Source organism: Eretmochelys imbricata, chromosome 4, assembly GCF_965152235.1.
Source record: "Eretmochelys imbricata isolate rEreImb1 chromosome 4, rEreImb1.hap1, whole genome shotgun sequence".
Taxonomy (NCBI): Eukaryota; Metazoa; Chordata; order Testudines; family Cheloniidae; genus Eretmochelys; species Eretmochelys imbricata.
The window spans coordinates 15,355,568-15,372,101 of NC_135575.1; the positions used below are offsets into that span (position 1 = coordinate 15,355,568).

Here is a 16,534-nt window from a genome sequence, read left to right on the forward strand (position 1 = left end):
AACTGTAGTTGGAGAGGTCCAAGGACTTTGGTCCTGTGAAGAATTGGGCCTGGGAAGTTAGGGCCCCACATTTAAGCTTCTTGAAGGCTTCTTGGTAGAAGATACCCCCTCTCTTCTGATCCTGCACTTTGACCTCATATATAATGCGCTCTATTTATGTAACTTTCCTGACTGATTCTAGTCCCTTTTGTATTATTCCTTTGTGAATCTGTTTTTAGCACATCAATTAAAAAAAAGAATAATCTCTTCCATTTTAAGGTTAGTTTTTGGGGACTGAGCACCCTTCTTTTTTATTTGAATTTTAGAGTTTCATTAGCTGCTCATCATTTCATATTTCAGTTCTTCATAATAAAAGCACTGTGTCTGGTGCCCCAAAATTACCTCTTTGGATTACAGGGTGTCTCATTTTCAGTGCATCCAGGGGAGGACCTAACAACTTTGCTCTGCAGATCTGTTTATGAGAAACCCTATACGTTAAATAGAGGTTCTCTTGAGAGATGTGGGGGCATACTATACATTTTACCTTGAAACCGAATCCTCTGCATTCACATCCACCAGCACAGAGTCAGTATAAAGGTAGTGTACATATTAGATGATAGGGACATCTTAAAAATGTGCTCCATTCCATGGAAGTAACCAGAGACGTCCGGGACCGTGCCTTTCCATTTATTGTATATTCCCTCACACAATCTGTGCTCTTATAGAGGCATCTGGGTGCAACCAAATGGTGGTAATGTCCCAGTGAGTTTGTAGTCTAAGAGTGTGAGCCGGTATTGTATAGGGCAACACAAAGATAACAAGCATGAAGTATTGTGTAGTCTATACACACACTTTTTTTAGGAGAGTGTCTGGGTTTGGCATTCCAGGCATATAAGGCAATATGCAACAGGTCCAAAGTCTGGCATGGGAAGGAGACTATTCTTTTTGACAAATCCTCTGGAGCACAGGAAGCAGGAGGGCTGGTAGGCAGTGATGAGAGCAGAAATACAGGCTTGGGTGTAATACCTTGATGACAAGGAATTATTTTTGTTGTTTTATAGAGAAAAGCAATGAAGGGATTTAGGAAAAAGAAGAGACCGTGTATGACCGGGAGGTAGCACTGTCTTGGCTGCAGAGCTGACCTTAGCCCTTATGTCTTTGCAGCTGACCCAAAGGCATGCCATATGTGTTGGGGACCTGGCATGTCATAATGTATAAATGTTGTATTTCTGGTTTGTATATAAACATTCCTTTTATTTCTGAGCCAGCTTTGGAGAATGGTAACTGAAGGCTATTAGTTGTTAACATCTCAGTTCCATAGAACTTGATACTGAGGATTGTTTTAAATTTCAAAGTATGCTTCTATACGGTAATATAGGAACAGGGTCAATTTTAAGAACACAATTGACATGCAGCTTCCTTGGGCTTTACCACTGGTTTTGGAACAGGTTCATTAAAACCCACAAGAGTGCAGATGACTCCAAGATTCCGAGAAAATGTTAAGTTGGTTTTTCAAAAAACAAAACAGTTGAAGACTGGCATTGTTAGGGATCCAAATAGCTGTTATCTGGATTACTTTTGCTTGTAGTGGTATTTTTACTGTAGGTGCATATTTAGTAGGGATGTCAAGTGATTAAAAAATTAATTGCAATATTAAAAAAAATTAATCACCATTAATTGCACTGTTAATATAATACTATTTAAATATTTTTGGATGTTTTCTATATTTTCAAATATATTGATTGCAACACAGAATATAAAGTGTATGATGCTCACTTTATATTTATTTTTGATTAAAAGTATTTGCACTGTAAAAATACCAAAAGAAATAGTATTTTTCAATTCACCTAATACAAGTACTGTAGTGCAATCTCTCCTTCATGAAAGTTGAACTTACAAGTGTAGAATTATGTACAAAAAAAATCTGCATTCAAAAACAAAACAATCTAAAATTTTAGAGCCTGCAAGTCCAGTCAGTCCTATTTCTTGTTCAGCCAATTGCTCAAGCAGAGAAGTTTGTTTACGTTTGCAGGAGATAATGCTGCCTGCTTCTTGTTTACAGTGTCACCTAAAAGTGAGAACAGGCATTCTCATGGCACTGTTATAGCTGGCATCGCAAGATATTTACGTACCAGATGCGCTAAAGATTCATATGTCCCTTCATGCTTCAACCACCATTCCAGGGGACATGCATCCATGTTGATGATGTGTTCTGCTCGATAACAATCCAAAGTATGGCAGACCAACACATGTTCATTTTCATTATCTGAGTCAGATGCTACCAGCAGAAGGTTGATTTTCTTTATTGGTGGTTCGGGTTCTGTAGTTTCTGCATCGTAGTGTTGCTCTTTTAAGACTTCTGAAAGCATGCTTCACACCTCATCCCTCTCAGATTTTGGAAGGTGCTTCAGATTCTTAAACCTTGGGTCGACTGCTGTAGCTATCGTTAGAAATTTCACATTGGTACCTTGAGTTTTGTGAAATCTGCAGTGAAAGTGTTCTTAAAATGAACAACATGTGCTGGGTCATCATCCGAGACTACTATAACATGAAATATATGGCAGAATGTGGGTAAAACAGAGCAGGGGACAGACAATTCTCCCCCAAAGGAGTTCAGTGACAAATTTAATTAATGCATTTTTTTTTTTGTAATGAGTGTCATCAGCATGGAAGCATGTCTTCTGGAATGGTGGCTGAAGCACGAAGGGGCTTACAAATGTTTAGCATATCTGGCACGTAAATACCTTGCAATGCCAGCTACAGAAGTGCCATGCAAATGCCTGTTCTCACTTTATGGTGACATTGTAAATAAAAAGAGGGCAGCGTTATCTCCTGTATGTGTAAGCAAGCTTGTTTGTCTTAGTGATTGGCTGAACAAGAAGTAGGACTGAGTGGACTTGTAGGCTCTGAAATTTTACATTGTTTTGTTTTTGAGTGCAGTTGTGTAAGAAAAAAACCCTGCGTTTGTAAGTTGCACTTTCACGACAAAGAGCTTTCACTACAGTACTTGTATTAAATAGCATTTTTTAATTAACCTATTTTGTTTATAATTTTTATAGTGCAAATATTTGCCATAAAAATAGTATAAACTTTGATTTCAATTACAACACAGAATACAATAACTATGAATATGTAGGGAAAAATTCCAAAATATGTAATAAATTTCCATTGGTATTCTGTTGTTTAACAAGTGTGATTAAAACTGATTAATCATGTGTTAATTTTTTTGAGTTAATCACGTGAGTTACCTGAAATTAATCGACAGCCCTAATATTTAGCTGTCTTCACCGAAGATAATTTTTAACATCATGCACCCATTTCAGAGGAGAAAAGAGTTTCAGAAAATAGTTTCTTATTACATGATACATTAGATACAATTCTGGAGCACTCCAGTTGTCTGGACAGTATGCTGTCAGTGACATAAAATTGATGTGCATAGGAAATGTCAGGGCAGAATTCAGTGGCACATCAGCACCATGCATAGCTCTGGTGCTCAGATTTGATCCTTCCTATAGCCTTTTTTAGTGCAGTGTTTGCTAAGGCAGCAGACTCTGCATTCATGGAATAGAGTTCAAGCAGTGGTGAGATGCATTTTAATTCACAAATAACATGTTATAGAAAAGTATCTTGTCCATTTAAAGCCAAATAGAGACACAAAAGGCTTTTCTCATCCATAGTGAACAAAAAAGAAACGGACAACCCCCCAAAACAACACTGTCCTCAGCTGAACTGATGTTAAAAATAAAGCAGGATTTTCATCAACTACTTATCAGACACGGCTTACTTCAACCTTCATGGGTGATGAGACAGCAAAAAACCACTTCTGATTCTCCTCTAGCCTCCATCTCTCTGTCTTGTGTCCCAGTTCTTTGCGGTTTATATCTTGCACCTCTTAAGAATTAGCTGCCTTTCCTCAGTACTGCTCAGTAGCTCTCCTACAAACATCTATTGACGTAACCATCCTGGGCAACAGGGTTGGTTGGCTCTTCATGGAGGAAGAGGAGGATTAATGCTCTCTTAGGAAAAGCCTGTGTGAGACCCAGTCACATAGTGCAGCTCTGACTTCGAGGAGCTCTTACTCACGTGAGCCCTCCTCTTGCCTTTGGTAGCACTGCTCACTGTTTCATTAGAAATAGGTGATGTGGCACGCAGGCAGACTTGAAGTAAATAGATCTTTAGTGAGCCTGCACAGAGGCCATTGTTACATGCCGAGGGGCCTGTTTTTGTCCATTAGCAGACTGGGCACCAGTTTGCAATGCTGAGCTCCTGGTATCACACCAAACTTGGTCTCTCCTGAATCTTGACTTTCACCAGTCTTACTCCGCATACTACTGACCTGTGTGATTAATGATTGAACATTTGGACACCATGATTCTTCTCTGGATTTAGCTTATTACACGTAGAGTGATGAGGCTGGAAGGGCCAACTCACTGATCCAAACATATGCTCACATTAAACATTCAACCCTTACAAACAGTTTCTACACTGTAAGCTGAAATAAACAACTTTTATCTCATGGACACATTATGGACACTTCAAACCAGCCTCCCTCCACTTCTGCTTTTTCCTGTTCTAAGACTAGGGAAAACCGGGTATCATAGATGCTGTTGGCAAATCTTGGCTTTGTAATGGCAGCCACTATAACTGTGGTAGCTAGCTATGTGAGCTGTTCCGCTCTCTGGCTGTCCTTACTGTCAGAGGCTGGAGTGTGGGCTTTTCGAAAAGTTCAAAGAGAATTATGCTCCCACCTGTCTTTGTAATCAAAGGAAGTTGAACATCAGACTTCCGCAAATGCTTTTGATAGTTCCACCCAGAAAGTTCCGCTAATATTCAAGTTAAGTATATCAGTATTTAATCTTCAGTCCATATCTCCTTGTTTTACTGCTCCAAGTCAATGGTCCTTTCCTCTCTTACATTACTATCCTTTGCATATTTGTATAGAATTATGTTCCCCCTTAAATGCTGTTGATTTTTGCTAAATAAATGTAATTACTTCGTGTAACTTTCCTTGTTAGGTTATTTTCTCTAGTCTTTGTATCATTTTGGATTTTCTTCTTGTTTTTTTTTATTCTCTCAATTTCTTCTTGAGGTTAAAATGTGCATAATATTGCGGGTTTGACTTTACCAGCAATATTATGTAGTAGTACATTTGCTCCTAGCCTAAGAGTGATCCCTCTGCATGCCATACATACCAGAGCAAAACTGACCACCTTCCTAGTGGCCTTGTACTTTGCACTCAGGACCTGGTTCTGCTCCCATTTCAGTCAATTGGGAGTTTTGCTTTCAGTTTTTATTCCGTCATTACCTCTGGATTATAGAAACGTAGAAATACAGATCTGGAAGGGACCTCAAGAGGTCATCTAAACCAGTTCCGTGCGCTGTGGCAGGACCAAGTAAACCTAGACCATCCCTGATAGGTGTTTGTTCAGTCTGTTCTTAAAAACCTCTAAGGATGGGGATTCCACAGCCCCACCCCGTGCAAGCCTATTCCAGATCTTAACTACCCTTGGAGTTAGGTTAGATATTACAAAAACTTTCTAAATCTCCTTCTAAATCTGAAAATTAAGCCCATTACTTCTTGTTCTACTTTCAGTGGACATGGAGAAACATTGATCACTGTCCTCTTTATAACAGCCCTTAACATACATGAAGGCTGTTATGAAGACCCCCTCAAGCTTCTTGACTCAAGACTACACATGCCCAGTTGAGTTTGGGTTGAGGTGTGATGGAAGAGCGGCATGGGGAGGTGTTGGTGCATAGATCTATTTTGCATTATCTACCTAGTTTGTATGACACCCGTCGCTGTACTATCTGAGTGCCTCACAATCATTAATGACAGGTTTCAGAGCGGTAGCCATGTTAGTCTGTATCAGCAAAAACAATGAGAAGTCCTTGTGGCACCTTAGAGACTAACAAATTTATTTGGGCCTAAGTTTATGAGGCACTCCTCATTGTTTTTACAATCATTAATGAGTTTTGTACTTGTGGCAGCCCTTGAGGTAGGGTATGGTTGTTTCCATTTTATAGATGGGGAACTGAGGCACACAAGGGTAACTGGTTTGGACATGGTTGTATGGTAAGCATGTAGGAAAGCCAAGAATTGAACCCAGACCTCCAGTCTCAGTCCAATATGAAACCGCGCAGGTAATGGACTGATATTTATTTCCAGGCCTTACTCTCACAAAGTTGGTAAGGGTTATAAAGCTTCCTCGTTTTGCGGTAATAGTTTTGTTGTGGTTTTGTTTGTCTATTTTAGATACTACAGAATATAGTAATAATAAGCAGTAAACTTACTAGAACCACAATCTTTAAACTAAACATTTGCATTAATTTGGCGGAATCATTGTACACATTAAGATGTTGTTTAATTTACAAGCAAAGCAGTAAAATTAACAACGGTCCAGGGCTTCAGACTATACTTTCCTGTATTTCCTCATTAATATGTTTTTGTGGAGAACTTTTTCCACTACATACTTCATTGAAACTCCACTGCACTCTTTTTTTTCTTCAAATGAGCCTTTTACAAAAGGTGTTGTAAGCACCTGCTTGCTTTTCTCCACTGGCTAGGGGTTTGTGAAATGTTCTGTGCTGGAATGCAGAGTTTTCAGTGGCGATCAGCTGAAAATGTAATGGCTGTATAAGGGTGGACCATGTAAACCCGACTTCCTCCCTCTCCATGTGTTTAGAAAATTGCAAGCTCTTTTTATTGATCCTTTTTTGGAAAAGGTTCCTCAGGAACAAAAGCTGGATTCTCTATTTGCACTGACAGTAGACTGGAAAAATGTAGCTAAAACACCAAGGTTGATGGTCTATATATGATTTCCACTAGAAGAGAGATCTTGTATATTTACAAATTCACCTTATGGTATTCTTTAGTTGTAAATACCATTTACACCCAACACCCTATAGTTAACTGGAAACCTTAGTACAGTAGTTGAGCTTCATATATAGCACATTAGTCTATGTAAAACTGGCTGAACCATAAGATCTGGATTAGAGAGAAGTGCAACAATTCAGAAAAATGTAGATATTTCTGAAGATGTGTGGGGATGATCAGTTCCCATCCAAGTAAAATTCCTATTGTAAAAGAATCAAGAGAGAGTGAGAGAGAGTACTGAGTAAACAGGTTCTGCAAATTATTTATGTAGCTGTGAATTCTCTGTTCTTATCCGTGGACATTCTGCTTCAGCAGCCCTAATTTCCTCTTTGTTGTGTGGGGTTTTAAGTGTCACTTGCTAAAGCATCTCAAACCATTAATATTTAAGAATCGTTGGGTACCAAAACAAAATTCCCCTCTTCTTCACTCATACTCTACATCTGTTAAACTCCCTTTATTTCTATGGCGCATGGACAATAAAATGCTTGAAATGGCCCAGTTTTATGGGTGTTAAAAATTCCAGGCACCCAACCTTAATGCTTTGCAGGTAATTTAGCTCCACCAGATATTGTGGACTAGCTCCTCAGCTGTGCCAGAGGTCTGTTCGTGGCATGTGAAGATGGAGGGAAGGTCTGAGCTGTTTTGAAAATCTAACCAGAGGTGTCATGGTAGCAGCTGCTGGATGCCGAGCAGCTTTGAAACTCTGGCCTCTTATTTAGGTCCCTTAGGAGATGTTACTCTTTTTTTGAAAATCTGGCTAATTGTAGATGGTAAACACTTGGAAATCTAGCTCTGAGCCAAAAAAAATCGGGTCTATTTCTTTCACAAGTGTGGCACCGCTGATTTCAGTGAAATTACAGCAGTGTCAGTGAGAGAAGATTGTCTCTCTTTACCGTAACTTAACATCTATTTTAATGTAATAGCATTACTGAATATCACTTAGTCTCATCTACGACAGTTAGTTTCATCATTCAAGATTAAGGGCTTGATTCTATTCTCACTTAAACCAGCATAGATCAGGGTTAACTCTACTGAAGTCCAGTGGAGTTTCCACTAGTATAAAGCTGGTCAAAGTCAGAGGAGAATCAGGCCCCAGATCTATATGAATAAGCATAGGTCAGTAGGAGACCTGAAGGAAATAATCAGGTTCACATGTAATTTGTCTAGTCCATGCAAGTGACAGTTGCTGCTTAAAATCCCATCAGCTCCTGTTTTCATCAGCCAGCATATCAGGGAAAGGGAAACATGGGGACCACGTCCTACTTCAAGCAGTTCTGGCATGGAGGGGAGTCTGTTTTTTGCAGAGTTCTGTAACTACCGCTTGCATGGTTGGGAATCCATTCTGTCTGTGAGGCTGGCTGATCACGGCATGCCTTAGTTCAGGGGTTCTCAGACATTTGTACTGGTGACTCCTTTCACACAGCAAGCCTCTGAGTGCACCTCCCCCCCCCATACATTAAAAACACTTCTTTATATACAATATTTAACACCATTATAAATGTTGAAGGCAAAGCGGGGTTTGAGGTGGAGCCTGACAGCTCACGACCCCCTATGTAATAACCTCGCGACCCCCTGGGGGGTCCCGACCCCTAGTTTGAGAACCCCTGCCTTAGTTAGAAAAGGGAGTATGAAGAGGGGAGAAGATCAGGAATTAGTGCAGACCGTAAACTGTACAGTACATCAGAATAACAGAACTCTTAGCCCTCCTCTTTTGCATTGCAGTTTCGAAGGTTGAAATTCCTCATGGGAACTTTGCCAATATTTTAATAATTTAATTTTCCTTAATAGACAAAAGTGGATCTTTTGGATTTTTGATTCTTTGGCTGTACCATAATGCAGTTTATATGCACATACAGGTTGTAGGATACTGGTAGTCTTTGGGGGATATATCTTAATGGGGTAGGTGGAGAATGACATGTGAGTAACAGGTATACAAATGGATCAGCCCCACTTTTCTGTATGCAATATCTTCCCATTTGTACCAACATGGTGAGACTCAGGGCAGTGCAGGGCCAGGTGCAAAGCACACAAGTGTCCCAAAGGCACAAGCAAAAAATCAGTTTCAAGCTACAATAGAGGCAGAAAGATCAGACTAGAAAGGTAAATCAATAGGGAAATGCAGAAGATAGATGTAGGTGCTTGATATATAAAAAGAAACCACACATCAGAGCTTGTTGTGATCAGTGCTTAGGACACTACTCTACAGTATCCATCTGAATTTTTTCCTGGGATGGATGGATGGCTAATGTGTAAGCGTACACCCATGTTGCCTAAAACGTGCTTTTTTTTGGCTTTGCCATGTGCCCTTTGGCTTTGCACTGCTCCTTGCACTGAACTTCTATGCCTTTTGCCCCACAGTGGAATCTCAACCAGATGTGTTAGTTTGTATGCTTGGGACCCCCCCCCCCCCCCCCCCCGCAACTAGCTTGTTACCTTACCACAGAATAGAGCCTAATGTGTTTTCCCAGGTCTGCATTTTGGTTTTGTATATGGTGACCAGAACCCATTGGTCGTCGACTGCCCTGATTTCGTGAGGGGTAACTTGGGTGACCACACTGAAGCACCCCCCTTTTTAATCCTGGTTTTCATATAATCTGCTCATCTCCAACCCAGCAGCAGCACCTCATCTTTGCTTGAAGCAATCCCATGACCTCCTCCCAAGTTCCTCCATAGTGGCTAGGCAGCAAGATGACATTAGGATATGTACTCTTTGATACCATGTCTCTCAATCCCTGTTTCTTGTAATACAGCCTGAAATTTGTAGACACAGAGAATTTCCCTGAGAGAATTTGGTAAATGAATTAATATTTTTTAATTCCCGTTACAAAAACAGTAAATCCTGGATTCTGCCACCCCAGAGCTGGACTCTCTAGTCCTGCCTGGCTCCCTGCTTTCCTGAGGGAAGGTTGGCTTGAGTGACCCCACCTGGGCTGGGCCGTGAGGGTGAAACTGTGTTCTGCCCGCAGAAAAGGCTGAGTTCTGCAGTAAGAGACTCTGTATTGGGGAGGAACAGGGGACAGACATTTCCTTAGGCCTTTGACTTTTTCGGCCCCAGCTTCTGCAGTGCCTTGGAGTAAAATCCCCTAAAAGGCAAATGCAGTAACATGACTGGGAATGAGACAGACAGATCGTTCAGATGAACTGTTGGAAGCTGGAGGGAAAATACTATAATTTCTCTCAGAAAAGGCTCTGCCACAGAGAGGTCTGATTGAGCCTGACTTCTATTGTGGAGCCCCATCAGAGCTGTTGGGAACTTCAGAGGTGGGACATTTGCCGTGCTGCCATTGATGACCGGGCTGCTTTTGTCCCCAAAGCTGCAAGTGATCCAAAGTACCATTTGTGACGAAGTGGGACTGTTTGTAATGTTTCCTCTGAATAGTGTGGGGGTGCCTCAGTTTCCGCTAGGCAGTTCTTAAGTATCTAGGTGGTGGGGTAAGGTTGTATAATCACTGCGGAGCCCTAGAGGGCATGTGTGTGCAGGAGTCTGGACACAGAGAATGGCCGACACCCTGTTTCCTGGCAACTGATAGCCTGGGCCCTTCCCCCCTGTAAGGTGAGAGCTAAAGGGTTGGAGAACAAAGGAATCAGGTGACCTCCTGGCCCGGGAAAGGGACAAAGCCCAGAGGAGGAGGGGCTGGAGGGAGTTTCAGTTTTGGGGCTGGCTGGGACATGGAGTGAAGGGCAGACGTGGTTGTCTGGCTCACTGCCCCCCAAAATGGACCCAGCTGAGGGGTCCTATTCTCTGCACCTACAAGCTCGGTTTTAGACCATGTTCCTGTCATCTAATAAACCTCTGTTTTACTGGCTGGCTGAGAGTCACGGCTGACTGCGAAGTTGGGGTGCAGGACCCTCTGGCTTCCCCAGGAGCCCCGCCTGAGCGGACTCGCTGTGGGAAGCGCACGGAGGGGCAGAGGATGCTGAATGCTCCGAGGTCAGACTCAGGAAGGTGGAAGCTGTGTGAGCTTTGTTTCCTGAAGACAGGGTCCTCACAGGAAGGCTACTGCCCCAGAGTCCTGACTGGCTTCATGGGGAGCAGTTCCAGAGCATCGCCCAGGGACTCCGTGACACCATTATAATGGATCGGTGGGCCTTAGCACGGTGCAGAACACTTGGGCACAGATACAAGCCCTTTTGTGTGCGGGCACCAGGTGTGTTACAACAAGCAGGGCAGAGGCTTGCAGTCCCAGAATTCTCTAGTGTCGAGGTGGCTGAAGGGCTTTGGCATGGGAGGGGTCTGCCTCCACTTTTAAAAAAATGAATTTAAAGCGCTTGAAAATGCTGGAGAATGAAGCCCATTGTTCATCCATGGAATAAGTGCGTAGCAGCAGTATATAAGCTTCTCCAGTGGGCTCCATCAATGTACCTCAAACCTTCTCTGGAATGATCACCCTTCCCGGGCGAGTGGCTGGCTATTCAGTTCTTAGCCTCTCTGCCGAGGTCGCCAGCGAGGGTGCTGGTTACAAAGATGTTTTTTGATGTGAAACTGGATTGAGCCTCTGACCTCATTTCTCGTAGGTAATTAGATGGTAATGGCTTTTGGATACTACTGACCCAGGATGGATGTGAAACTGATTCAGGGCTGAAAGGCTCTGTATCCCATTACTAATACTGTGACACAATCACAGTCTGACACAGTATCAAGTTATAAAAACAGGATACTGAACCTGTTAAGCGAGGAATGCATACAAGTCTTACCAGGTTCTGTGTTTATTGCCACCCATTCCAGTTGTTCTGTGACTTTGTAATTCAATATTAACTGTTAGATCAGGAACACATCCATAGGATGCCATTAAATGCCAGGAAATGTTGTTGTTAAAAAGGTAACATTCTCATTGATTGCATTACTAACTCTAAATCAAGGACACTGCATTAACAATCCAGATGTATGTCTAGGCAAGAACACTGTTATGCATCTTTTATGGAAAATCTGGTGTGTGCTGCAGTTTGCGCCTGATGATGATGCAGTCAGAGTAGAATATGCTTTCTAAATTGAGCAGCTGTTCTGCTTTGCCAGGTATGTTTGCATGGCAAGTCATCCTGAACCGATGCCATTTTTGTTTCTGTGTTTATACTGTGTCAATTTGCATTTCATAATATCAACTCAGATTAATTTTGCATGCTTACATGAAATTGGACACTTGCTTTGGGTACTCTTCGCTTTAGAGTAATAGTTTTTTTGTTTTTGTTTTTTTTAAATGAACATTCCCCCCCCCCCTTTAAATAGCAGAGTTACTGGGGTGGCAGAAGGTTAAGTGAAGAGGTGTGTTATTAGGTACAGTAACTGAGTTGGGGTTTTTTGTGATAGGTCTGTCTTAAAAACATGGTTTATATTCAGTGCATATTAAAAAAAAGTTGAAATTTCACTTAATTCTTGCAACTTATTCTGGTATTCCTTGTACAAAAAGGCACCCACATTATGAATAATATAATTATGGGCTCCTTTCTTTTTTGTAGACTTAACACAGGAAAGAAGAAAGCACATATTAAAGCTGGGAAGGGAAGCCAGAGTTACTTTCTGGACTTCACACTGCCTTTGGACACAGCTACTTTCAAACTGTAGGCAAACAGCTTTGTAAAAAGTGGGTTATTTAAACAAAATCTGTGTGCCAGAATAAGGTTTTACACCAGTAACATAGCAACTGTAGGCACAAACTCACTTTTTGGCCAGAAAAATGGCAAGAAAATAAACCATTAACATGCGAAGGGACTTGTTCATTCCCAATCTAATAATGCTGGTTATCCACATGAAAGGGAAAAAACTGTGTGATGTTACTTGACTTACTCCAACCTAAAAATCACAATGATTACTGCCACTCATAATAAAAATAAAGGAAAAATGAAACAGTAGTATTTATAGTTACTTAAATTCCATAATATTTAAGAAATGTGTTAACCATAAAAATGAATAAATGATGGTAACAGATGATTTTATGATTTAAGTGAATTCAGTCAAACCGTTTCAAAACCCTCCTGAAAAAATGATGTAGGCAAAATCTGTGGTTTGGCTCCTGACCCTTAGGCACTGAAGTAAATATTCTTCATGCAGTAAAGCATTTTGAAAACTAAAGCTATCTTTAAGAAGTAATAAAATCACAATGACTTTGTTGCTCAGTATGAATGCTATTGGAAATCATAGTTATTTCAGGTAAGTTTTATTGATGATTGTAATTGATATCCCCTTTCATTTCCTTTAGACATTTCTCTCTAATAATTTATAACGTAGGGTCCAATCCTGATACTATTGCACACAAGGGTTGCCAGTTTTGATTGGATGTATTCCTGGAGGTTTCATCACATGACCTCTTTAATTAAAGATTAATCTTTAATTCCTGGAGACTCCAGGACAATCCTGGAGGGTTGGTGACCTTAGACAGTACTTATTGCTGTTTAAAGGCAAACCCACTGATGTCAAGGTATAGCAGTGATAACCAAGCAGCAGATCCAGCATGCTATACATTCTTATGGATATAAGAATGCTACTTTTCAGTACACCTCCCATTTTTCAAATTCTAAGGAAAAAAGCTGTGGTGGGTGATAAAGTGTTCATGACACTTTGAGGGAATTTTTTTGATGACTTCTCAAATTTGTAACTTTTTCATTTTAAACCTTCACAGTTCATTTACATCTGACATATTGAGACTGAGTTGAAATATTTTTTTCTATTTTGTACAGAAAACACATAGTGTAGTTATGATTCAGAATTGAAATGCAAAGCTTTGGTGTGTGTTGGAACTCAGTGATTTTGCAGACCTGCATGGGGACAGATGTGGAGGGGCTGCCTTTGAGCCTTCCCGATCCTGTGCCGCCCCAGCGGCTGAAGAGACACCTGATGTAACTCCCTGAGGCTTGTCTAACTTAAAGCTTCCTGGGATCCAGAATCTTCAATGCATGTACCAGCCCTGACGCACTTCTCACACCAGGCCTTGTAAGCAGATCCCTGGTGGGACCTAGGGCTTTTGTAGCCTCTTGATGCTGCTCTGGCCCTTTTGCCCAGCTTGGACCAGGGGTTAGGCGCTCAGCCCAGATTATGAGTTCAGCTTCCAGCAGCTCCCATTCGATGCACCAGGATCTTTTGAGTATCTGGACCCAGTTGTGGGTGTTGAGCACTTTCGAAAGTCTGGCACTAAATCTCATCTTATTCCACACAGTATATGTACAGTGTGGTTACAGGCAGGGCCATAACTTTGAAATTCATGGCTTACATGCATTTAAATCCTCTGCTAGAATGTTACTTTGAAAAGCTCTTTTGCCCTGAATTTATTTGGTTTCTGAAAAGAGAGGAGAAGAAGGATAATGCATTGAAATAAATGCATGTTAGTCAGCGTGAGAGTTTGAAATGTCTTACTGGTGAAAGGCTTTGTCACACTATATTTCTTTTTCTAGGAGGGACCCGTACTCAGGTGTTCGCCTCAGACAACGCTTATTTCTACCATTTTAGGAATGCCACCATGCCTTTCCTCTTGCACTCTGATGTGACACTTGGCGATGTATAGCTTTGTGACTTTATGGTTGGATCACAGCAATGTTACACATTATATACTGGGTTGCGCTTCATCCTAATCTGATATCTGGAGTTGATGAAGAAGGCTGCACCACGTTGACTGATTGGGAAATAATATAAGAGATTCTGCTCAGCTGCTTGTTTGCTTCTGTACTTATCTGTACATTTCTGTGCAAGCCTAGCGTTTGGGGCTTTACTTGTAGAGGGGAACTCTCAGAAATGCAGCTAGGGGTTTGCCTGTCACGCACATACCAGCCCCAGCAGCTCCGAGGGATGCTTGACAAGCTGTGCAAAAAAGATTGTACTTGGGGCTGTATTCCCTGTATTCTTTTCCTAACTCTCTCATCCTGCCACCTGAACCCTGACTAGTCTGGAGCCTATCCCTCACAGCAAATGCAGCCCACATGGAGAGGCCTGGGCTGAGTTCAGTTGGGAGGGGAGATGGTGTTGCTGACGTGGCTGTCTTGCACTCTACCCCTCACTCCCCAAGGAAGCACTGTGATCCAGGGGCAGAGAACCCCCTCTGCACTTGGAAGGAGGGGTGCACGGCCTGCCCAATATTCCCACATTTGGATGTCTCTGTGTAACTCAGATACTTGGATGCAAAGTGACTAAATCATACCATAGGGGAGAGAATATTGAGCAACATTACAGAAAGATTTCAGAGTAACAGCCGTGTTAGTCTGTATTCGCAAAAAGAAAAGGAGTACTTGTGGCACCTTAGAGACTAACCAATTTATTTGAGCATGAGCTTTCGTGAGCTACAGCTCACTTCATCAGATGCATACCGTGGAAACTGCAGCAGACTTTATATATACACAGAGAATATGAAACAATACCTCCTCCCACCCCACTGTCCTGCTGGTAATAGCTTATCTAAAGTAATCTTCAGGTTAGGCCATTTCCAGCACAAATCCAGGTTTTCTCACCCTCCACCCCCCCACACAAATTCACTCTCCTGCTGGTGATAGCCCATCCAAAGTGACAACTCTTTACACAATGTGCATGATAATGAAGTTAGGCCATTTCCTGCACAAATCCAGGTTGGATCCAGATTGGATTTGTGCAGGAAATGGCCTAACTTCATTATCATGCACATTGTGTAAAGAGTTGTCACTTTGGATGGGCTATCACCAGCAGGAGAGTGAATTTGTGTGGGGGGGTGGAGGGTGAGAAAACCTGGATTTGTGCTGGAAATGGCCTAACCTGAAGATTACTTTAGATAAGCTATTACCAGCAGGACAGTGGGGTGGGAGGAGGTATTGTTTCATATTCTCTGTGTATATATAAAGTCTGCTGCAGTTTCCACGGTATGCATCTGATGAAGTGAGCTGTAGCTCACGAAAGCTCATGCTCAAATAAATTGGTTAGTCTCTAAGGTGCCACAAGTACTCCTTTTCTTATTACAGAAAGAGTGGTTGCATAATGATTGTTTCTAGTCCCTTTCTTGCCTGGTACATACGTTTGTATATAGGTGTTCATATTATGCCTTTAAAAGTAGGTGGCAGATTGCTCAAAATAGAATATCCCTTTGTTTTTTTCACTGGTATCTCCAAATAGTCTGCACATGGCCAGTCACTCTGCCACACAGAATGCAGGCTGCTGCGCTCTGAGTTAAAGGAAGTATGAAAGCTTTTTCTTTTTTTTCCCCCTAAGAGGATTTTTTTTAAGACGGTCTTCCCCTTGATTACACTGCTTAATTCTCTCTCCATTGCTTGCTGTGATTTACATTCAAGTTATCGGAAGATGACATTTTGCCACATGATCATACACCTGAGTCTCCTTTCACTCCTACCTGCCTGTTTTATGCTGATGTAACTTATTCCAGTGAGTTTAGTCCCAGTTAATAACAGTGTCAGTGAAAGTATAGTTATCCTGTACATCTGTAAAGTCCAGTTCACAGCCCTCCCAAGAGAAAGGTGCAGAGAGACGGGTTTGAATGACCTGTTAATCCACAGGGATCAATAATTAGAGGGTTGAATGGCATGCAGTTGTTTAGGGGGAGTGCCCAGGTGACTGTAGTCCAGTAAAATTAAGGCCCAGTCCTGTAAGGTGTTGAGCACTTCCTGTGGGACGCTGAGCACAGACAAATGGAAGACACTCGGCACTGCATTCCTCAAGTCATAAATATCTGTATTAATAGCTAATTAAAATATCAGTTTTACTCATTACATACA

At 41.6% G+C, this 16,534-nt stretch overlaps 1 protein-coding gene across 1 annotated transcript in view; it reads left to right on the forward strand.

The window, feature by feature from the left end:
* Positions 1 to 16,534, forward strand: part of ADAMTS3 (ADAM metallopeptidase with thrombospondin type 1 motif 3) — a 190,155-nt gene that overhangs the window by 54,702 nt on the left and 118,919 nt on the right.